Source organism: Rattus norvegicus, chromosome 2 (assembly GCF_036323735.1).
Source record: "Rattus norvegicus strain BN/NHsdMcwi chromosome 2, GRCr8, whole genome shotgun sequence".
Classification (NCBI taxonomy): Eukaryota; Metazoa; Chordata; class Mammalia; order Rodentia; family Muridae; genus Rattus; species Rattus norvegicus.
Genome location: NC_086020.1, coordinates 139,401,929 through 139,425,906, shown reverse-complemented (window position 1 = coordinate 139,425,906; position 23,978 = coordinate 139,401,929). Strand labels below are relative to the sequence as shown.

At 42.9% G+C, this 23,978-nt stretch overlaps 1 protein-coding gene and 1 long non-coding RNA gene across 4 annotated transcripts in view; both read right to left on the bottom strand.

Annotated features, from left to right (window-relative positions):
* Lhfpl6 (LHFPL tetraspan subfamily member 6) overlaps window positions 1–23,978 on the bottom strand; it is a 197,931-nt gene that overhangs the window by 48,834 nt on the left and 125,119 nt on the right. The gene's annotated exons all lie outside the window — the stretch shown is intronic.
* The window catches only part of LOC120100819 (uncharacterized), a 105,013-nt gene that overhangs the window by 13,072 nt on the left and 67,963 nt on the right, over window positions 1–23,978 (bottom strand). For all 3 annotated transcript variants that reach the window (XR_005500954.2, XR_010064281.1, XR_010064282.1), the window contains exon 1: window positions 1–23,978. This exon is cut by the window's left edge; it is cut by the window's right edge and continues 67,963 nt beyond it. This is a non-coding gene — a long non-coding RNA (uncharacterized LOC120100819).

Sequence of the window (23,978 nt, the reverse complement as noted above, 5' to 3'; positions counted from 1 at the left end):
AGGTTCCATCTGTATCTGCTCCCTGAGGTCACCGTGAGCGGATTGATGCTGAAACAGAAAGTTAACTAGGTAAAGATCTGTGAGCTTCAGTTCGTTACAGGCTGAGCTTTCTCCTGGGGACTTCTGTGCTGAGCCTTGTCCAGGCCTGGAAGCTTTGGTGCGTCATATGCAGAGTCTTCTCCTTCCATCACTTTACTGCTTGGCTGTCCTTGCATCTTCCTGGCTCGCTGAGATGGCCACTGTGTGAAGCCACTGGTCTACTTTTCATTTTCATATCATTTTGGTTAGATGAATAATTAGTCCAAATAGTGAGAGTATGAAATTTAAGATGTTAGAGTTATGTGCTTTATATCCACTGAAACCAATCTGGTACTGTTATTTTTGAAGGATGCCACCATTCAGGATTGGGAGGAGATATGGAAAAAGAATATAAATACAAACTTAAATCTTTTAAATATTAACTATAGGTTAAAGTGACCTTTTTAATATATTGGGTTACCAAATGTTATTAAACTTAGTTACATTTTCCCCTTTGCTTTTTTTTTTAATAGAGCAGCTGGAGAATTTTAAATGTCCCGTGTAGCCCACAAGATTCTATTGACAAAACTGATAAGCACCAGGATTAGCTTGACTGCAATGCAAAGGAGCTTGAAAATGCTGACTCATGAAAAACAACAAAAACCCCACGACCTCAAAACTGATCTGCAAGGAGGCATAGGGATCCTTTGGCAACAAAAGCAGAGGCCTACTTGAGACCAGAGAAGGCACCTGGAAAACATCTCTGCTACCGAGACAGAGCTCTGTATAGGGGTCGCCAGTACCCAAAGCTTCAATATCAAAAAGAAATAAAACACGGATCTCAAAAAATCCCTGCCTTGTCTTTTGAACCGGCTGTGAGAAAGCAGCTCACAGCCCGCAGAGGTGAGGGCTGTGACTCCCACAGCAAGCAAATCCTCACTTTGATTTTCTCTTCATCAAAGATGGGACCTCAGGAATGAAAAGCAGTGAGCCAAAGGCCCCAGGAAGGAATCCCCCAGCAAGATATACAAAGGCCCAGAGACATGGCGAGATAATTTAATAACCACATCGAGAATTTTCAGACCAGTGTTTAGATCTCCAGGTACTGAACAAGGAGGGAAACTAGCAATCAATGCTTTATGTGAGAAACGGCAGGAGCAGCTCTTCTCAGATGGCAATGTGAGTCACCAGAGAGCCGGACAATGAGGGCATTGTCCAAGCTTACCAAAGGACAGCCACGCAGTCCCTCTCCCCTCCCCCATGTCCTTATCTAGTCTTCTTAGAGAGACAGGAGGAGTGCGTCTCCATCACACAAGAATGTTAACCTCCTCTCCTTTCAAATCTGGCTAAGCTCACGGATACCCATTTCTTCCTTGATACAAAGTCTGGTATTTGAATACCTTCAGAATAACCTATGTGACACTGTGCACGGGCCAGTTGGTCTAAACTTTCTTGCCCATAGTCCTCAAGCTATCACACTATGAAGGTCGCAGGCCAAAAACACACTCTGGAGTAGCTGCAGTGAGCTCTTCTCTGTCTACATATCAATCGAGAGCAGAAACTTGGCCAATAGCAAATCAACATCAACAATGAGGTTTTATTGGTGAAAGTCATGTTTTGTTAACTACATGATAATTACAAAAGCCAGGATCCCATTGGGGGGCTTTTAGGAAATGCAAAAATACATGCATGAATAAACTTTTAGAAATACCCCCTCCATCGTCTGAGGGTGTAAAAACATCCAGCAAGACCCGTGTCCTATATACTTCTTAGAGAAATGGTGTTTGTGCTTGATCCCCAGTTGGATCTGGGCCCAGCCAGCCAAGGGTTTGGGATGATTTCTGGTTTTTATTGGCAAATAGAAGACTTGGACCCGTGCCTGGTGAATTCTGCTGCTTTTGCCTCAACTGAACCTCTTACAAGGAAAGGTTGCCATACCTACAAGTATGGACAGCCAATGCCTTTACAGAACCAGATAGACAGAATGCAAGGACTGGTCTGTGCTTGTTTTGGTGCAGGCTGCTATTCAAAAAGCATGTGGTAGAATTTGTTTGAAATGTGAATGTTTTGCGACCTGGTGACCAGGCCAGTGGCGTACAGCTGCATTTTCTATTCTGATGCAAGGGAACCTTCCTTCATCCTGGGTGTAATCCTTTCAACTTCAAGGGGACTCACTTTCCTTCTGCATTCTTCACCACGACAATCCTGATTCACTCCTTAGGCTGCAGCCCCAGCTCCCAAACTTCACTGTAGTGCTAAGTCCCTGAGTTTCTGAAACCCTCGCTGCCCAAGGCTTGTTCCATGCAAATCCCATTAGAACATCCAGAGATGGGAATCAAGCGTTGAGGGTCTGTTTTTTTCCCAATGATTTCCTAGGGGGCCAATAAAATGTCTCAGTGGGTAAAGATAACTGCTAAGAAGCCTGACAACTGGAGTTTGATCCCCGGGGGGGGGGGGGGAGACTAAGCAAACAAACAAACAAGCAAACAAACACCACAAGGTAGAAAAGAACTGACTCCTTTAAACTGTCTCTGACTTCTACACATGTACAAGGGGGTGGGGGTACATTATGTGTGTGGATCACACACAGATACATACATACACATACACATACACACACATGCACACACACACAAGATATACATACATATCCACACATATACACAGAGGGGGGGTTGAGAGTTGGAGGTGGGAGTGGGGGGAGGGGGGAAGGGAGGGAGAGAGAAAGATAGAGAGAGGAATAAATGAATAAATGTAAAAATCTTTAAAAGGTAACCTGATTCCATTGTACAATAAGGCCCAGGAGTACCAATTTCATTGCGATTTTTGCAGTAAAGGCTTCACAAGTCACTCCTTCTAACTTAGGTTTCCCTGCACCCACAGAAGCCAGAAGAGGGCATCATCTGGAACTGGAACGAAGGGTGGGCTGTGAGCTGCCACGTAGGTGCTGGGAAAATGAACTCTGGTCCTATGCAGCAGTAGCCAGTATTCTTAATTGAATCAACAGCCCCCTGTCTCTCAAAATTTAATTTCACTCTCGTAAATCTTCCTGAACTTTATGCAGTATTTGCCTAAGCCCGTGACCTTTTGCTTCCCTGAGTCAGCAAAGCAGAGTCACCTACACACGTAGAGGAATAGCCCCAGATTTGCAGTGCCATCTTGGTCTGGCTTCTATCAGGCATTTGAGATGCTGTTTAAATGACCAGCCTGTTGCATCCAAGCACTGCTTGGAGAGGCAGATTCAGGAACTTGAAAACGTTCAATTTCTTCCGGTGCTTACCTTCCACTCAAATCCCTCCCGTGCAAACATTTTCTGAGCTGTTTTGTCCTATCACCCAGGCCTGCATCTGGCGTGGGTAGAAAGCTTCAGGCATGAACCCAGACTGAGGGCAAGGGCTGGCTTGTGAGCATAGCTGTCAATGTAAAAAGGCGCACACACCAAGAACCGTCCAAAGGAAGCTCCCGGGCACAGCTGTCTCCTAACACAAACAGGTGCAGCAAATTAAGGCAACGTTCCCAGGCCACATCAGAGGCAGAGGGAATAAATACTAGGGAGCTCCGGGGTGAACGAAGGCATGTGGGAATGGTACCAAGGAATTAGCCCGAGTTGCTGGAAGGCAGTAGCAACCCCATTCTATAGGAGAAATTTGACTTAATGGCTGGCCTCAGACTATTAAAGCAAAGGGAAAAATTTGTCCGTCTGATTTTTTTTGCCAATGGGTGACATTAAAGGAGCCTCGTGGGTGTGACTGACATGGATTTATTACTGTGTGGTCACTGGGTGAATGGAGCCACAATAAGTGATTCACACTGCGTTCTCTCCACTTGATCCAGCTCAGCCTCTATGCGTTCGAAAGCAGGCCGGCCTTTCCCAGCCAGGACTGTCTGGTTGGATGCCTTTTCTTTTCAACCAACAAAGCCCCATCTGAGGAAGAATTGTACCCGAGAAGAATGGAGATATGGGGGTTTTGTGCACAGTGAAAACTTTTTTTAAGAGTTGTTTTCAAATGAAGCTTCACATTCTAACTTATAAAATTGCTAGTATCCTCTTTTGCAACCTAGCAAGTATTAACAATTCCCTTTTGGTGATCTTTGTTCAACAGCTGGCTGCACGCTCAAATGTTACCCAATTCCTTAAACATTTAAACTGTTTTCCACTTAGTGTTTAATCTCCTAATCATCTCAATAGCTTCAATTCAAACAAATCCTATTATAAAAAGGAGTAATTTGTATAAATACAACAAATTAAAGTTTAAAATTAATGAATAATAGAAAACTTTTCAATAGGCTCATTTACATTAAAAAACAAAACAAAAAAAACCCCACCTCTGTTCTTATTGCGAAGGCTGGGATTTAGCAGTACCATTGGTAAGGGCAGGCATTTAAATGAGGCTCAGATCAGTCCTCACATCAAAATAAGCTAGTATCTTTTTAACTCAATAAAAATTTTGTATCTGAATAAAAGCATCAGACACCCACTTAAAATTTAATCACAACACTCAGTGGAGATTCTAAAACCTAAGGTGTCATGGAGATTCATTTTTATAAAAGTGTTTGCCCAGATAGGATGCTTTTTCTTAAGTACTGTGACTTCACTCTTATACTCTTATGGAAGCAAATGAATCACCTTAAAAATAAATGTGGTCGTGCAGACCAGTGACAGAGTTGTTGTCTGCTAGAGGAGGCTGGACACCAGCTGTGGATCTTAGCATAGAGGTAAATTCAGAGATTAGAAGTGCCTGTCACTATTGCCACCAGTGCCATGTGACTCTTACCTGAGTCATTGGGTCAACATAGACTTTAGTGTTTCACAGGCTGCCTGACGAACCTGCTACCAGTAGCAGAATTTTGCAGCCCACATGAGGCTCTGAGCTGGTTTTCTTCTCTGCCTCAATTGCATTTATTTGCGTGTATTTGGGGTACACACATATTACAATTGGATCCCGCAGATGCCCCCCTCTCCCTTTTGCTGTGTACCAGCCAAGGACTTTCCTAACCTCTCAATGCCTGAGAAAGGATTCTTGCAGGTGTTACTGCTCCCTGGCCATGTCCCTCCACTAACTCCTCGTTCTGGCCACGGCCCTGAGTGAAGTTCACCCTGAGGCTGGCTGAGGCATTTACCAACAGCAAGCAATTTCCCATTCTGCAGACTTTTAGCTACAAAGAGCTTTACTAATTTCTCTTAACCTCCAGGTGACATGCTAAATGAACCGGGTGCTACACGGCTCAGAAAACGGGACAAACTTGGTATTTGCTGAGGAAAACAAACTAAGAAAGGATCCACCTGTAACTGAGAAAAAGACCCAAGGCACAAATAGGAGGCAAGCGTAATCAACTCTCGAGAGCAAGCTCTACCACATCGCTAATGTTTGATTAAAAGCCGCTTCACCTTAACAACACCAAGGAACTACACACATAGCATGGGGTGCCTTTAGGTCCATGATCTGTAATAAAACCCGATGCATGGCTGATCAAGTTTTTCTTTAGGAACTTATTACAAGGTTGATTTATTTATTGGACAATTAATGGCTGTCTAATAAAAAGCAGGATTCTTAGCATCAGATATCCCCTAGGGAAGAACTAAGGGGCCTCTCTCTTGAGGGAACTACAGGCAGCTAGCACCTGTCTGGGACACACAGCCACAACGCTGAGCACTCCACTGTGCTCTCCCTCCACAGCACATGAGCCTAAGTGGACTGCAGCAGCTACTCGCTGATCATAAGGATAAACGGTAGACACATATCCATGGAAACACCACAAACATTTGGATAAAGAGTTCAGTGATGTCAAGAAATAGCCACGCACTTGATGGACACATTAATGGCTTGAGTACATAAATTACAATTGCCATTTTGTTTCTGACAGTTTCTTGGTGGTCCAACTTATTAGGCATTAGTAGCGATGTGTGCTAAAGCAGACAGAAGCCGTGCCCTAGAATGTGGAGCTAGAAGGTAGGGAATATTCTATAGTAATGAAGATATCCTTTCACTTTCAAATTAAAAACAGTGTCACAAAGTTCCTGGTATAATCACTTTAATTAAGCACATTTCATTCGATCTTTGCACAGACCTTCCAAGACTGCTGCGTGCACACAGCCAATTATAAATATCTAGAGACATCCCGCTCTCATTACAGGAAACTAAAACACTAATCAATAATTCATCTCCTCACAATCTGGACATTCTATTTTGGGTATGGTGTTTTCTTCTATTTTCACCAAACATACAATATACGTTTTTCCCCCCTTTTCTCGGAAAAGGGGGAGGGAAAGCTGGAGAGATGGCTCGATGGTTAAATGCACTTGCTGCTCTTACAGGGGTCCCAGGTTCAATTCCTAGCACCCACTCCCCGGTTGTAAACTAGCATATGGGTACTGGGAACCATGATGCCATCTCTCTGGCCCCCATTTAGAGAAACTTTTAAAATAATTGAAATGATCAAGAGGTCTGTACTTTAAACTGGCTAAGCTGGTGACATATAAGGAGAAGAGAAATTTCCCCTTGTACTTCTATTTAAGGCAAGCAGAATGTCTTATAAAGAGCCATCATGACATGGAAGGAAGAACACGCTGGTCATTGTACGTGGTGGGAAAGCAGCTACTTCAGAGTAGCTCAAATTGAAATGCCCTATGACACAATGAAGGTCTCGTATCTCTAGGGACCCTGCACATCCTTGGGCCGAGCTGGACTTGCTGACTGCTGTGCCTCACATCCACCATGCACACTAACAGCTCACAGTGGCGACTCTCCGTTTCCTACAGTAACTGTTAAATTATTTAAGTAAAACTTATTGGGGTAACAGGATTTAAAATTGCTACTTGGTTATTATAACAGAGATAGTGTGGGTAAAGGGGGAGAGAAATTAATTCAAAATAATTTGTTCTAGAATAGGCTCCTTCCAGTTTCACCCAGTTCCAGAAAAAGAATAACTCAATAACATTTAGAGATATTCAGCCAGATTCCACAGGCTGTGCTGTGTTATTCAATAATCCTGTGCTAGGTCTTTCTTGGCACAAAATGCCCATGATGTATTAAAAAAGAAAGTTTTAATTTAAACTAAAAATTCTTAAAAGACTGGGTAGCCCCTACAAGTTGTGCTCAGGTAGTAAATTATATGAATAATATTTATGTGTAAGAATTTTCTGTCTGGGGTACATGTCACATTTTGGATAACAAGGACATCATCTGAAGAAAGAGGAAAAGTGTTCTAACTGTGATTTAAGGGAGGGTGGGGATGTAAAAGAGTCAAGAACAAAACCTCTTTCACCACAGCTCAAAAATCCAGAGGCCAAATTTATTCATTCATTTGGCTTTCAGGAGGCAACTGCTTTGTCCCTGCAGTATTATGCAAGCTCTCTTAAAAAAGACGCGGAACACAGAGGACTGAAAATTCTATTCCGATTGCCATGGTGAAAACTGGGAGGCTAAGACAGCAAGCCCTCCACCCACTCCCCACACAAGTGGGGTGGTCTCCCATATTCTTTTGTAACCTCACCACTGAACTTGAAAACAATATCAGAAGTTAGACAGGAGCCCTCTGTCTAGGATCTAAAACGATACTTGATACTTCAAATAGCAATTCAGGAACGAGAGAGCAGATCATAAGGGGAGAGAGGTGATCTTAAGGGGTGTGTGTGTGTGTGTGTGTGTGTGTGTGTGTGTGTGTGATGGAACACATGCATTTGACATGAAAGCAAAGGAGGGCATATTAGGGGAGAAGGGAGCAGGCCAAAGGTGGATGAAAGGGGCATGGGAGAGGGCAGGGGGTGAGGGGAATCGAGTTAGAGCAAAGGACTAAAAAAAACAAAACAAAACAAAAAAAAACAGTGCAACCCATCATTTCGTATGATACCTTTAAAAAGAAATCCATTTACATCCGATATTATTTCATGGAAATAGCACCTCTTTCTCTCCATCCAATCAACAAGGATACAAAATTAACAAAAGATCATCTAGACAGAGAAGAATCTTCCAGGACCCCACCCCGCCAGACCCATTAGTCAATCTGGCTTACAATAGATATTCCCCACATCTTAGGAAGGGTCTGTTCCTTGCAACAGAATCTAACCAGGAAACTTCTCTACAAAACCACCCAAAGGAACCCCCACTGACACGATCCATCACTCTCAGTCTTCAACAGGCTTTCCACAGCAAAGTCTGTGGAAAACAATTCAACACTTCCTTTTCTGAGCGCTGTTAAAATCAGGAAATCAACTGTGACTCATCGATCTTTACAGGGAAAGAAACACAATGGCATATATGTACAACCTCCTGATGTCTCCGGCCAATGGCTGCTTTTCAGTCAACATTCTACGAGATGGGAAATTACATATTAAGCCGTCATAGTGAGAACCATCCCAGGTAGTGTCTCTGCCAAGAGACTTAAGTGGAGGGTTGAATTTACTGTCTATGATATGGCAGAAGGATACATGTATGTGAGTCGTCTGATTATAGCCTGTGTTGAATAGTTATTTTGTTTTTTTTTTTAAACTAAAACACAATTTCAACCACAGGTAGGAAGAATTCTATCAGAAAGCCACATCCTACTGTAGTAGCACATAGTCTACTGCTGTTATTTCAACCTCTGTTACCCTGCAAATTTTTATAGTTGCAAAAATGGAATATGAAGTATGAGGCCTTGCAAGATAATTTTTTAAAGCTCAATATGTATGCATTGACTAGAATCTGAAGGTGGTGTTCTACAACACGTGTAAGGAATCTAGAGACATCCTAGTGACCTGTGGAGGGTGTACCCTTGGAAACAATTCTTGAAACAGCATTCAGGCATGAATTATGGACTTCAGTCCCCAGATGGCATCTCTAGGGTTCAGTGACATCCTGCATCCACTGTGCAACTCTGAGTGAGTGCAGAGCAGAGAGCTTAGATGTCTGTGAAGATACTGTGACCACCAGGGTTGGGACTTGGTACGTGGTCTGAGTGCAGGTCTATGTTCCAATGACTCTCGTTTTACTCAAAAGATAGCAGACATGAAATTCAATTTAGTCTTCAAAGATGCATACGGAAACTATGCTTCCCAGCTGGGCTCTAGTCTGATGTGGGTGGTGACTGAAGTTCAGCCCAATGATGCCAGAAGAACTGCCTTTTACAATGGGACAGGTGCATTCGCCCCTTGAACCATCTCGCTTGCTCAATCCTATGTTATGTGCACTGTTTTGGATTGATGGCTACTTCTGGATCTGCCACATTATTATTTCTTTTCTTTTCCTTTTGGGACTCCCAACAACACTCAGTGATGATTAAAAAGTAGGAATTGTTGAGCATTTATTCTGTGTGCCAATACCTGTCCTTAGACCTTGATTCCTTAATTCATTTTACCATTAAAACAACCCTGAGGCTGGTGCCACACTGTCCCCATTGATAGAGAAAAGATAACTTAAGAACAAACACAAACTTACACAAAGTTATACAAATTGTAAGATGTTGCATAGAGGGAGTGGGAAGCCAGAGAGTGTAGCATCTGTACACACTGTGTCAGCTGTGTCCTCCTGTGGACCACCTGCAACACAGGATCAGTGAGGAAGCCTTGCCCCAGAAGTTTACAAAGTTACACATACTATCAAGTGATTCTGTATGTACCTCTAAGTGAAGCAAAATCCCATGGACTCCGGAAAAAAGGAAGAAATGCTAACTATGGGAAGATGGGTAATAGCTTATGCAGAAAAATAAAAAACTAGCACTTGTTAATCATTTTACATCAATTGAGCATCCTTCTATTGAGAACCATTTTATGCCAAGTCTTCAGAAACTCTGTAGCCAAATAACTATAAAATGTAACCACAGAGCCACTTTCTCAGGAAAATATCCTGCCTTTAAAGTAGGAAAATAAATGAGACTACTCATAAATGATGCTTCTGTGGAAACTTCAAGCAAGAGCTATATTTTTCAAAGCAAGTGTATTTCAAATGAGGTGTCTGCTATCGCTCTGGTTAGTAAGTGAACATGTGTTTGTATTTGTATTAGCGATTTCGATCTAGCGTGCATGCTGTCATGTTTGCCCATAAGGGCAGGGCTCAGGGTGTCTGTAAGTCAGATGGTACGTGTGACCTTTACTCAGATTTAAAAAATATACTGTGACCAGTGCCCAGCAGCCATCCTTCTGTTCCTTCGGAATCAGGACCCCTTCCCCAGGGTAACTCTTACTCTCTTTGTTCTCACAGAAGTGGAGCAGAAACCTGCTCCTCTTCTGCTCTTCTATTGTGGCTTATTTCACTCAAATATGTGTGTGCTGATGACCCACAGTGCCAAGTATGGTTATTATTGGCTTATTTTCATGGTTTCACGGCATTCTTTTGTGGGAATATGCCAGTATCTATCGGACTTTAGTCACACCATTGGCAGCTTAACCTGGGGACTGATCTTGTCATTTTCCACAAAGCCGTTGACACCACACTGAGCTACAACTGAAGGAATCCTCATGGTGGGTTGTGACTGGAAGATGAGCTGGCCAACCAGGCTCTCCTGCTGGGTATGGCTAGATGGGTCTTCCAGGAATTCTTTAGGGTCACCTACTCACCCTATTTCCGATTCACACTAATGAGTGTTAGATATAATGCTCAAATTCTTGTTGCTTTGGTCGCCATCTGACTACTTATGTTAAAACATCTTGCATATAAAACTTTGGTAGAAGGGATAATACTGCCAGTTATCAGTTTTATCTCTGCCTAACAACTTAAATGCATATTAGTGGTTAAGGTCTCCATACCCATTGGCATTTAGACTCCTGAGAGTATCAGGAAGATTGAAGGTAATTAAACGGAGAGAAAATTAGCATGGTAACTTATTTAAAAACATAAATAATTCACCGAAATGAGGCCAAATCAATGTCTTTGTGAAGCCACAGGGGCTTGTGTAAAATTCATGGGCCAAGTGTGGTCCTTTTTTTTTAAGAAGAGAATTCAAAGCATCCCTTGGATGAGTCTAGTGGCTCCTTTCCCTCACCTGGATGGAGCAGATGGCCAGTGCATTTGGTGGAGACCACATTCCTCATCCCCAGGGGCAGGCCAACTTGGCCTGCTTTAACTTGTGCTGGGCTTTTTTTTTTTTTTTGTAATAGTTATGGATGGTGGAAACATCTGGGAAAATAGCATGACTGAGTTGGTGGAATGAAAGACCTAAGTGAAAGAAACAATTTTGAATTTTTGGAGACCAGCAGATTATAGACCGATGGACATGGATAGGTGCACATCCCTCTGGGTTTGCCCATCACAACATTGCTTCACTGGATAGTGGAGGGAAAAACAACGTTGAGGAAAAAGAAAATTTGTGTATGCACATATCTGCACATATCTGGAACCTTAAATGCGTTTCCAACATGTTAACACTGTGAGCCTCTCAGAGCAAAGGCAATTCGCCCATCAGAGGTTCCCTTCTGTGTCATATGGGGGCATCTATGGGGACAGGAGGAATTCAAATGGAAGAAAACATTTTGGGATAGCAAACAAAGGCGGAGTACTGAGCACAGAGAGACAGCAGCGAGGCTGCTAAATGGAGTGTGAACTAAAGCTCTACACTGGGAGTCAGAGAGCTGGGATTGTCCGGGGGAGATAATCAGAGAAGGCTTTAGGATTTAGATAAAGGTCACATCCTCAAATAACACCCAGGAGAGCTGGTGTAATCATCAGGCTTATCCATGTATCCCAGGGTCTAGGGCAACACGTGGCACAGTGTAGATGACTAGAGACAACCACATGGTCCTGAGGGCCTTAGTTACCAGGTTTATGGTGTGTCACAGTGATACTAGAGTTTACTTTTAAAAGGTAGAGAGGATAAAAACCTCCTCTTTTCCCATGCAGACCCTTAAATATTTGGGCAACAAAAACCACATGTGTGCCACTGGAGGAAAACAGAATCAGATTTACCTACCTGATGCATGAATGCATTATTTAGTTCTCAAGAAAAAAGATAAAATGCTGACTCCGTTTTACAGTCTACATGAGCATAAATCAAAACCGGGAAGTTAGAGAGTCACCGCGCAGTTTTTAAAACTTTCATAGTTCTGCTATAAGAAGCGGAAGAAATAATTTATACATAGCTGGCAACTCAGATTCCCCTCCTAAGGCAGCTTGCTGGCCCTCATACTTAGGATCTTCTTGTCTCTGACAGGCATATGGATTTGTCACCAGGCACTTCACGATGAGTGTGTTTTATATGCTCGCACGGGTTTCTTGTGAATGCCGCCCTGTTTTTCAGTGCCCTGCTGCTACGTAAAGCAAGTTTAGAAATGCCCACAGGCAGAATGAACAGGCAGAGATGACGGACGAACAAAGATAGAAGAAGCCAACGTGCTTTCGTTACGTGTCTCATTAACGTCCCTTCTTTCCGGCAAGCCATCCAGGCTGCCACACACTCCACTCAAGACAGCTCTCCACATACTAACTAACCAGTCAGGCTTCTGAGCCTGGATGCTGTTGGCAGAGGGGGTGCAAAACTCCTTGGGAAGCCATCAGCAATTGACCAGGCTGAATGTGGTCATCACTGTTCTTATATGAAGTCATGGCTGCCCAAACCAATCAGCCAGACACCTCCACTCCTCAAAGCTGGAAGGAGGAGCCAAAGTGGGAGTTTTTATTTTTCCTTTTGAAGACGCATTTTTGCGTTTTCCTCTTCCGAATAGCTCAGGGTTCTTAACTCCCTTCCTGTTCAAAGAGGCAAAGGGGAGCAGGAAGAAGTCACATCCAGCAACCAGTCTTCCCTCAGCAAAATTCTCCCTCGTTACCCAAAGCAAAAGTTCATTAGCTGAATAAACCATTCTCCTCAGACCTCATCTTTATTCCTTCCTCTCTGCCCTTTCCCCCTCCTTTCTTTTTAACCTTTCGATGTAGAATTAAGTCTTTGTGATATTCAGCACATTAAGGAGCGCTCGTGCAGCCAGGCCTGGCTCTTGGGCCCCTGACAGGGCTGACTGTGCACTGTGTTCCAATTAGTGAAGCAGACCCTCCAAGCTGGCCCTGTCTGCATGCGATTCACAGCACAAACACGTCCAGGAATTGAAGAAAAGAGCAGAGAGTCATGGGGTTGGGAGTCATGGAATCAAGATCTGGGGCATTCTGGGGGACTGACACTCGTCTGTGACCTAGCAGTCTCTCTGTAAAGCAGAGCTGTAGCAAGAGAATGTGACACTTTGCTGCATTGAGATGGTCTCAAATTCAAATAAAACAGACCCAAACCCCCAGTTTGTCACCACACCCTGTCTCCTTCCTAGCCTGTCCTAGCAGAACAAAAGCCATGCTCAGATGAATGACCGAATGGGTGAGACAATAAAAGGAACAGCCCTTTTCTGACTATAGCCAATCACATATGACTTTTATGGGACTTGAAGAAATACTGCAATTATATTTAAATATTCACTTAAAAGTTTCTTTAAGAATCCTCGTCTATACATGGAAGTAACCACGTAGAGTATAGTAGATTCAGAGCTAAAAACCTGGTTGGCTGGTAATATACTCTGATACATACAAGAATATTTTAAGAAAAAGAGAAAAAAATTATTTATTTTCTTAGGTGCAACAGATCTGTCTGAGTAGAAACAGGTAACTTTTCTATTAAGGACCTCCCTACCCCCAAACCCTGTTTTAAGAGAACTGATTTCATTTTGCATTTTTATCTAGAATTGGCTTATAACTCATGCAGCAGTCAGGAGTGTAGAGTAATTAAAAGCAAGGAAGAGGCCTTTTCAGTGGTGCTGACATCATCAAATGATATTGGAGAAACACCAACAAGGCCCCTTCTCAAGGTGAATTCCACAGTTGTATGGATGGAATGAATGTTTGATTTGGTGACAGCAAGATCTCTGTGCGGCCTTAGCTTTGGAACTTTTGCCTCAGGGCTGGAGAGATGGCTCAGTGGTTAAGAGCACTGTCTGCTCTTGCAGGGCACCCATGTTTGGTTCCCAGCACCCACGTGCTCACAACCAACCACCTAGAACTCAAATAAACAAACAAGTAGCCTCTAAAGTCCAGAAATGTCTGCTGAGCAGACATTTGTCTCTGAGCAGGAAGAATGTGTTAATCTTCTGAAATTAACCAAAATACTTCAACCTGTAGTAAAGCCTTTCATGTTCATAATTACGGAAAATAGTTCCCAATCCCTAACTAGCAGTGATCTTTAATCTTTTTTTAAAAAATTATTGCGATTTCTATACACACTCATCCCCAACAAAAACATACAGTCCATAATTTTTTTAAAAAAAATTTTCCCCTGAAAGGGTCTTTTCCTAAATAAGTCTTAAGGGTATGTTAGTACTTAGCAATTTTTTTCTAGAAATACTTAGAAAAGCCAAGTTAAGAACATAGAGTGATACTTTTCAGTAATGCGACCAAAGACACGAGAGGACTTTAGAGATGCCACGGTCTAGGAGCCTCGTGCTCCAGGAAGATCTGACTCACCAGCACCCGGTCTGCTCGGACACGTCTCATCCGGGTTCTGTGAGTCAGCCTCCCTCGATGGACCCAATATGTGGGATAATTAGCCTACGAGGGAAAGGCGGTGAGGGTGGAATCTGTGATCTCGGCTTCATTGCTGGAGGCAAGGCTTATCGTGGAGAGAACAAACGAGAGACTGACACTGCACCTCAGCCTGGAGCTAAAGAAAGACGAGGACACACAGTCTTCCTAATTATCTGTAGACCTCACACCATCCCCCTCTGCCCTCCTAGTGATGTCAGTCTGGGGAACAAGCCTTTTATACATAGGCCTGTGGAACTCATGGAGACCCAGGTACAGTAGATGTCCTTGAACTCTGGTCCTCTGGGGTCAGCAGCCATTACTTTCCCATGATTTGTTTTCTAACTGGAGCCCACAGCAGCCATCAAAATGATGTTCATTTTCCAAATACTTTAGAGTTTTGGTTATCATGGTATCCTCAACATACGGAGTATAACCATGAACATCCAAGTCATCTACACTTTAGTTTTGAACTTCTTAAACAGATTTGATTGAGAAGCCATGGACCCTTTGCATCTTTGTTTTGTAAATAGCAATCAATATTGCCAGCATTCTGAGAAAGGCACAAAACAGGCATTTAAAAGGACTATGGGGTAAAATGGTGGGCACTAGACACCAGGCCTGGAGACACATGAAATAGATGAGGGATTAGTAGAAACAGTCAAACATGAGGAATTCCTCTGACTTCCTGTATCAGAGTTAAATACTGGTTGTAACGACCTACAGTACATTTTATAATCACTACAATTCCCAGCACACAGGAAAAATTACCATCGTAGGAGACGGTAGTAATTTTTACCTTGATTTGACCAATGTAAATTGAATATTTATATTCTATTATTATATCACATCCAATGCACATGTAAATATTATGTCTCAATAAAAATTCCAAGCCAAAGGATTGTTCAGGAAGAAATTCCTTCTCACCTGCCAGAAACCAGCTCAGCAGTTCCAACAGCAAAACCATGAGTTAATCCAGCCTCGTTTCTTAGGATGGGTTTGTGAATATCAAGGTTGAGGAGCCCGGAGACACTCAGGTCCAAAATTACCACCTCGAGACTCTAAGTAGGGAAGGAAGGGGCTTCTTCTCAGAAAGCTTTCAGAAGAACATTTGAGAAGCTTGAACAGATTGCATTTCTCTCTGAGGTGAGACACTTGGGAGAGACGAACAAGCCAGACAAGAGTGAGGATGTTCTGCAGAAGGGGCTGCAGAACACAGGCAAGACACACACACTGTTGCAGATTCTCCTGTTCGTGTTTGCCCCACACGTTCTCACATTGTTTTCTTAGTCAGGAAATTATTTGTCCTGGGAGGATTTCTCTTTCTCTTTCTTCCTGCAGTTGGACCTCACAAACATCAGTATCATGTGACTTTTTTTTCTCTCCCAATCTAGGAAATAGTTTTGCGATGCCATTGAAAAGGCTCCATGATCCATCATTTCTGTCTTGCCAAGGGAGGCATTTTTATTTCTGGTGGTCTAGCTAATAACTGTCTATCAGATCAGACAGATAGAGACTGACAGACAAAGAATGGGATCCTAAGTGTGTTTGTCCAATGTTCTGTTTGTCCCCTAAAGACAGGCTGTCAATCACAGAGAAAGATTAAAAAACAACACTAAGATTAAAATTTTCGCTGCCAAAATTGCTGTTTGAGGAGCATCAGGCCGAACGGCAAATTCCAAGACAACATTTATTCTTAGATCATGATATTCATTTAGTTTAAATTCCTCAGTCATAAACATGGTTCCTTTAAAATACTTTACAAAAATACAAACGACAGCTTAATTTTTTAGGAAGACCATCCAATACTGAATTCTACCACTATAGCACGGGCTCACAGTGCTCTAACCATACATGTACTGTGGTGAACTAGAGTGTAGCATATGACCGAGCCTACATACTGAAATAATTTAAAAACCATTTCAATATCATTTAGGTTTCATTGACAGTGTGTTGCTTCACAAAGTACAAAATCAGACATTTCACTCTAAAAAAGATCATCATTTCTAAATGAAGAGAGTCGCTTGGCAGGCTTCCCTGGTAACAGAATGGAAGTTTGACCCCACCGTAAACACTGAGATCATTAATGGAAACCATCAGCTGTCAATTCATTCAGCCCTACGGAAGGAGCCTTTCCTAAGAACAGGACAAGGCTCAGACTGACATGGTCGAAAGGCTGGCTATACATAAACCCTCTTCTGTAACACATTTGAATTCCTGTCACCTGGTAAAATATACACGTGCAAAAGCGACCAGAGGAAGAGTCTGGTAGACTAAACGCCACACTGGTGCCGTAAAGTGAAGTCTGGGCTGAGCCCCAATGGCTGGCTTAGGGTTGCTGCTACCGCTCTCTCGTGAGTACTGCTTGAATCCTGTGCCGGAACCCCAGCTCATGCCACTTCTAGCAGACATCTTCAGGGACAATTAGGGTTCGGTAATTGATAGGCAAGAACCTGGATCCGTTTTAAGGGAAGCCCTGTTCCTCTGACAGTTTCCTGAACATATAGCAGCGAATGGGGTGCCCCACGGCAAGCCGTGACGGATTCTGAAGAATCAGTGTGGCACAGTCCACTCCAGGGAGGAAACGGAGTGGGGGAGCAGCCACAGGTTCTGCACTAAAATACGTTCTCTCAGCTCAGAGCTTTCTCGGTGGTTTATTTGGCATCAAGTGTCTTCATTGCAGGTGAAGCATGGCAGTGTCTTGAGCTGCAACAGGGGAAACTAAGGCAGTGAAACTTCTCGGTACCGGCATCCGTAAATAGATACAACGGGTAACAAATTCTAAAAGACCACATGCTCAGCACTCACCAAAGCTGCAGTTACCCCCGAAGTAGCTCACGCATTCAGAGGAAAATACAGCTGCATTCATGAGAAGCAACTCAGGAAAATGAAAGTTTTTGAAAAAAGTTTAACCTTTGGTGAACATTAGAAAAATTAGATTTCCTTTTTATGGTCCCTATCACTATTTATGAGAATGAAATATTTCTCTTTTCTTGTGGTTTTTTTTTTTTGATGGTGTGGGGGGGGCATGTATATGTGTGTGTGTAAGGGGGTGGTTATGGACTTGTACACACAAGTGAACATGACACATGTGTGTTTGCATGAGGAGGCTGGAGGTCATCCAGGGTCATTCCTTGACCGCTCTCACCACTGTTTTCTGAGGCAGGCTGTTTTACCAACCGGCTTGCCAATGAGCTTCAGAGACCCATCTGTCTCTGCTCCTTTCCCTCAGAACTAAAGTTACAGATACCCACCGCCATGTCAGGCTTTTATGCTTCGGGTGCTGGGTGTCCGAACTCAGGGCTTTGTGCTTGCATGCGAATACTTTACTGACTGAGCAAAGCCCTTGTTTGGGACTGGATAGGGTCTTGCTATCCAGTTCTGCCTGGTCTGCAACTTTATAGCCCAGTTTCGCCCAAATTCCTGTCTCTTTCTCCCCCAAGTTGCTGCAACACAGGCATGGCCAGGAAGAATCAAATTTTAAGATAGCATAAATAAATGAAAATTGTATAAAAAGCAATTAAACACCGAGGATGAAAGAGAAATACTCATCAAGCTACCTACCATCTCACACCAACGGCCATGATGAAGGCAGTGAGATCCCACCCACGCTGCGTGAGTGTGAAGCACAAGGCTGGTGAGCAAGGCACTCGGCAAAGTGGGTTAGAATTTATCACCTGCTACGTGCCGCTTTACATTCTCATAAATGAGCAGCGAGACAATGACCGATCCAATATCACGGAGATTGTTTTACGAAGCCAAAATGTGTTGCTACAGTTTTCCAGGCTAAGGAAAAGAGCTGGGTATAATTTCAGAGATCTGGAACCGTGTGACGATCATGTCTTAGAGGGCTTACACACCCCCAGATAACTTCTGAGAACTCAGAAGGCATAGAGGATAATCTCTCAGTCGATTTGCATACCGGAACTGCTGTTTAATTCTGCACTCCTAAACCATGTTAGACAGATTTTACTAGGGTAGGGGTAACACACAGCCAAGCACACAGCTTTACCACATATAATCTGGTGGCGTTAGCAGATATACACCCGTGAAACCGAGGCTACAGTCAGGATAATGAGCGCGTCTGTCAGCTCTCAAAGCGCCTTCGTGCCAACTTTAACTTATCATCCTCCCTTCCTGAATCCCTCCCTCTGTTGCTGTACTTTTCTTCCTTCCCACCACTCTCCCCCACCTAGACTTCGGCCTCATCCAGGGACAAACACTGATTGGTTTCTAGAGAGTGTAAACGAAACAATGCAGTGCATAATCTTGGCCCTGAGTCACAGAGAGTAATTATCCCAAGCATCCCCCATATTGCATATATGAATACCTCATCCAGTCATTGCTTGGTAACGGTCCAAGATATGGAGATGCCAAGATTGGCTCATACGTTCACCTGCTGATAACATCTGTTTCTAGGTCTTCGCTATTACGAACAAGGTTTCAATAAATATTTATATATAAATCTACACATGGACGCATATTTTCTTTACTATAGGACTATGCCTAGGAGTAGTTGCATGGTACTTAACTTCTGAAGGGGGGTCCCAGGCTGTTTTCAAAGGGCTTTTACCACTTGTAAGAATAGACTCCAAGAAGATTTTCTAAAACTCACAAAAATGACCCTTTCCCCACCCCCCAAAAAAGGCAGAGGAAGAAAACGGATTAGATATGAAATTTCAATTAAAGATTGTGGTTTTCAGAGTGAGGACTGGGAGAAACCTTGGAAATTGCTATTTCTGTTCATCACATTGACACTGCTGAGTAGCGAAGTGTGAGGTGACACATGTGTGACGTCCTTCCTCCACGTCCTGAGAACATAAAGGAAATGCCAGTGTCTCTTAAGAACACCCTTTATAAAACAAACTAAAATGACATCTGTTAGTGTCAGTCCTGAAATGTGCTCGCTTTAAATGTTCCAATCAAACAGGGACTTCTTAGTCTTCCTTTTTGGATGAGGTAACTGGACCTGGGCTTGCTTTGGCGATCTTTCTGCTTTCTTCCTGTCCATTTTCTCCCCCACAAAATATCTTTTTCACTTGCAGTACAAGTATCAGTATGATATTGCTCAGACCTGAGTACTTGATAAATGCTTTCTCTGTGGCAAGCACAGGGCTGACTGACCCTTTTTATTGCTAAAAATAGAATATAAACTTTCAAGCCAAAAAAAAAAATTGTCTGTTGTGTGCTTGGTGACTAATTTGTAGTGAGAGACTGATAAGAAAAGGTCACTAGTGCTGTTAGTAGATATAATTTTGTGTCACAAAATGATATGTATAAATGTTGGGAAACTATACCAGTCAGAAGAGTGACTAGTACATGGCATTATAAACCACAGATGGGTAAGGGTTCCTCCTGACGGTGAGCTGGCGTGGTGGATTTGACACATGCCCTACGTCTCACCACAGTGAGAGGAAAATGGGCTTGACACCAATCAAACTTTAAGAGACAACCGCTTGTCAAATTGTCCAGTGGAATCATAAAAGAGTTTAACTATTTGAAAATGTTATTTAATATACTGCTTATTTTTTGCAACTGCAAATATGTATAAGCTCCGGATTTCGGTCATGTGTGTAGTCAAAGCAACTTTTTGCAACAAACTGAATGTTCAGACAGATCTGGCAATTTAGATCTCCTTTCTTAAACTAGAAATGTCAAGGAAATGATGATTACAAAAATTATGAAATAAGTCTGCTGTTTGGGTGGGAGAGTATATAAAATACATTAATTTTAATAATACTTGGAATTGCTATGATATATTTTATCTATTTTTACTCAGAACACTACACAAAACATAATTGTGCAGTGGAAAGTAATCTGATCAGTTAGTCAATATGCAGATCAATTGTTAGTTTTGTATGATGCTATCTTTACAGAGACATCCAGAGTAGCATTTGAGCACATATCTGAGTACAACTGACACAGGTGATGACACAGGTGAGGATATGGTGCAGGAGTGTATTCACGCAGAGGTATGGATGTGGACACAATGCATATAGCCTTGGTCTCATATAAATACACACAAGAATATATCAAAAATAGGTGATGGTGGCACAGCAAATGGTGTAGTGGGTAAAACTATTTGCCACACAAGTCTGATGACCTGCAATTGATCCTCAGAATCACTGTGCAGATGGAAGGAGAGAACTGACTTTATAAAGTTGTCCCGGACTTCCACACACATGCCGAGGTATGCATACAGACACGCATGCATGCACTCACACACATACAGACACGCACAGCATATGTTTTCAAGAGGCAAGGACACAGCACTATCTGTCCTTTGGATGCCAGCTAGCTCCTCGCTACAACAACCTAAGGTACAAGGGGACCAAGAGGGCACATTGGCAAAGGTGGAGAGTCAGTGGGAATCAAACATGGGTACCCTCTGATTCTCAAGGCTCCTCTAGCTGCTGCAGTTGCTATGAAATCCCACCCTGCCAAGGTCAGAGGCTGATACAGAGCCTCTAAGATGGCCAGTTTTGGAAAGACCTGCTAGCCAGCTGGTGGCAAGTCATTATATCAGACCACTCACTTCAGAGACCCATATTGACCTGCAATGACATGAAGAACCATCTTCCCTACACAGTGTCTCTGCCAGCGCCACCAGCTAGAGACTCACAAAGTGCCTGATGTACTATCTTGCTCACATGGCATTTTGTCAGAAGAAAGGACCCATTATATGTTTCTTAGTTAGGGTTTACTGCTGTGAACAGATACCATGGCCAAGGTCACTCTTACAAAGACAACATTTAATTGGGGCTGGCTTACAGGTTCAGAGGTTCAGCCCATTACCATCAAGGCAGGAGCATGGCAGCATCCAGGCAGGCATGTGCAGGAGGAAGTGAGAGTTCTGTGTCTTCATCTGAAGGCTGCTAGCAGAATAATGGCTTTCAGGCAGCTAGATCTAGGATATTAAAGTCCACACCCACAGTGATGCACCTACTCCAGCAAGACCATACCTCCTAATAGTGCCACTCTCTGGGCCAAGTGAATACAAACCACCACAGTGTGTTAAAGGAAATGCAAGAATAAATAAGATCTAGAGCCTGAGAGTTTGAAAGTGTATTTCTATCATCCTAAAGTAACCTTTCGGAGGGAGCTAGGATGCCAGGAGACGGCCATTATCTGTCAGGTGAGCTGGGTACCACCCTCCACGGTGTGATGGAAGAGAATATAAGATGTTAGACAGATGACGATAGGTAGATGACAGGTGAGAGATGGACGGTAGGTAGATCAGAGATAAATAAAAATAGTATTAAGGTTTTGTCAGTTTTTATAGTAAGGAGGCCATAACACACATAAACCAGAGTTCTTTGAAGTCTTCAACAATTTCCAAGCATACAAAACAGTCTTGAACGCAAGCTGTTTGGGAACCAGTAGTGCACAAGAGCCTTATGTAGCTAAATATTCTGAGAAATACTTCCAGAAATATCTCCAAAAAAGATCTCATAGATTAAAAAAGGAGAGACTGAAGGGAGATGTCTAATGTTCACAGGACCTGCAAAGTTGTGAAGTAGTAAGTAATTTTATTCTTGGCATTTTGTTACAGTTTTATAAAATGAGCACAGACTGTTTAAATCAACAAGCGAACGTCGGGAGTGAGTCAGTCAAATGTGGTAACGGCTTTGGTGGAGAGAAGAAAGCACGGTTCACTGTCCACTTCCTTGTTAGCGGATTCCTGCTTTCCCTTCGTTCGCTCCCTGACAGAGAGCTTCCTAACACGCTCATCTCTACTCCACAACGTCAGCCTCTGGGTCACAGGTTCAAGGGTTCCAAGTCTCATCTGAAACAAGGCATCGGCTATCTGCAATACTTAACAATTATCTATTAGAGCACTCCATGTTCTGCTTTAAGAAACCGCATCTGTAGCTGGTCACACATCAAATTAAGTTGATCATTGCCATTTCCCAAGGGAGTCTGGGATTTTAGCATCCCCACTGCATAGCCAGTGGCAGCTGGGAAGTGTTGCCACATAGATTGTATGATATTAGAATAACTTGTATTCTGGGTGCACACACATATTGACTGCCCAATGTGTAAGCCATCAGAGTCCAACAGGTCTGGGTAAAACCCATAGCCTATGTGCCTGTGTATGCTGTTAGAACATCTGTAAATCACTGCTTCCCCAACCTGGCATAGTTAGGAACTGTCTCTCAAATGCCAACATCAACTCAACATTTCATTTAAGAACCACAGGACCTGTGGTACCTACATCTGTAATGGTTGGCTCAGTTCTGGAGGGAAATAGCACCCTGCCACCTCCTGTGTTCACACCCAGATCTGCCTTCTCACCCCGCCCCATGTTCACACCTAGACCTGAACCCTCAGCACACACACACCCCCACCTCCTGTTCACCCCCAGGCCTGCACCTTTAGTCCCCATAGTCACACCCAGGCCTGGATTCCCAGGCCCCTGTTTCTCTCCTTTTAGATGACTAGCAGTCTTTAGTATCTTCCTCTCTCCCCTTACATTGATAGTTTTACAAATTTCCATTTGTAGACTGCACAATGTCAGAACTCAAGAATAAGAATATCGTGGGTTTGAGCATTAGCAGTATGGTTTGAGCATTAGCAGTATGGTTTGAGCATTAGCAGTATGTAGAGAGGACTTGCAGGCAGGCATTAATGAAGATCGATTGGAAAGTAACCAGTACTACAAACCTAAGACCTCGGATGAGTTCCTGACTCAAGACTAGATTTGACCTGAACAGAATTACTGGGTTACTAGGGAACAGATTGTCAATAAGCTTTTGTTAATAAATATCTTTTGGAATCTCTAGGTAGAGGGTTTCCAATGCCAAACTTCCTGAATAAGTACTTAGGGGCTTGTGGGAAGTGAGTACTTGCTGTTTATAATTTATTTAACATCCCGTTTCAAGTAATTATTCAAGTGTCCACTAAGCAGACATTGAGTGCGGCCCACGTACTTGCTGTGGAATATATCAAACCAAAAACAACGGCATAAGAGAACAACCTTCCGCAAATGGCAACGCAGAATCTTTGAGGCAGACGTGCCACCTTAGAGGTCATCAACGTTTGCTTGAAATGGAAATAAAAATACATCTTCAAAGACGGCAAAGAACTGCAGAAAAGCTTTCAATTTAGCTCTCCCCTCCCATGGTACTTTAAGTGTAACAGATGGATCTTCATAATTAGCACCACATTTGCATTTTTCTCTCCACAAGATGAGCTAATAATTTTAGAAGGAGAATTTAAAAGCATCATTCCATCATATTTTTATTGATCTTACTTATAATTTGTATGCCGGGCCCCCCCTTTTTTTATGGTGCCTATTATTCCCACACCTTTCTGAGGAGCGGAACAAACTTATAAGTGAAGAGAGAGTCAGCGGTGTTACTCACAGGAACTAGTGTGAGAATGACTTTAGGACAAGAACAAAATGGACAGCCCCCATAACATGAAAGACATATGGACACTCAGATACACCTCGAGGCCCACTGAGGCAATATCTGCCAATCTAATAAGTCCACTTAA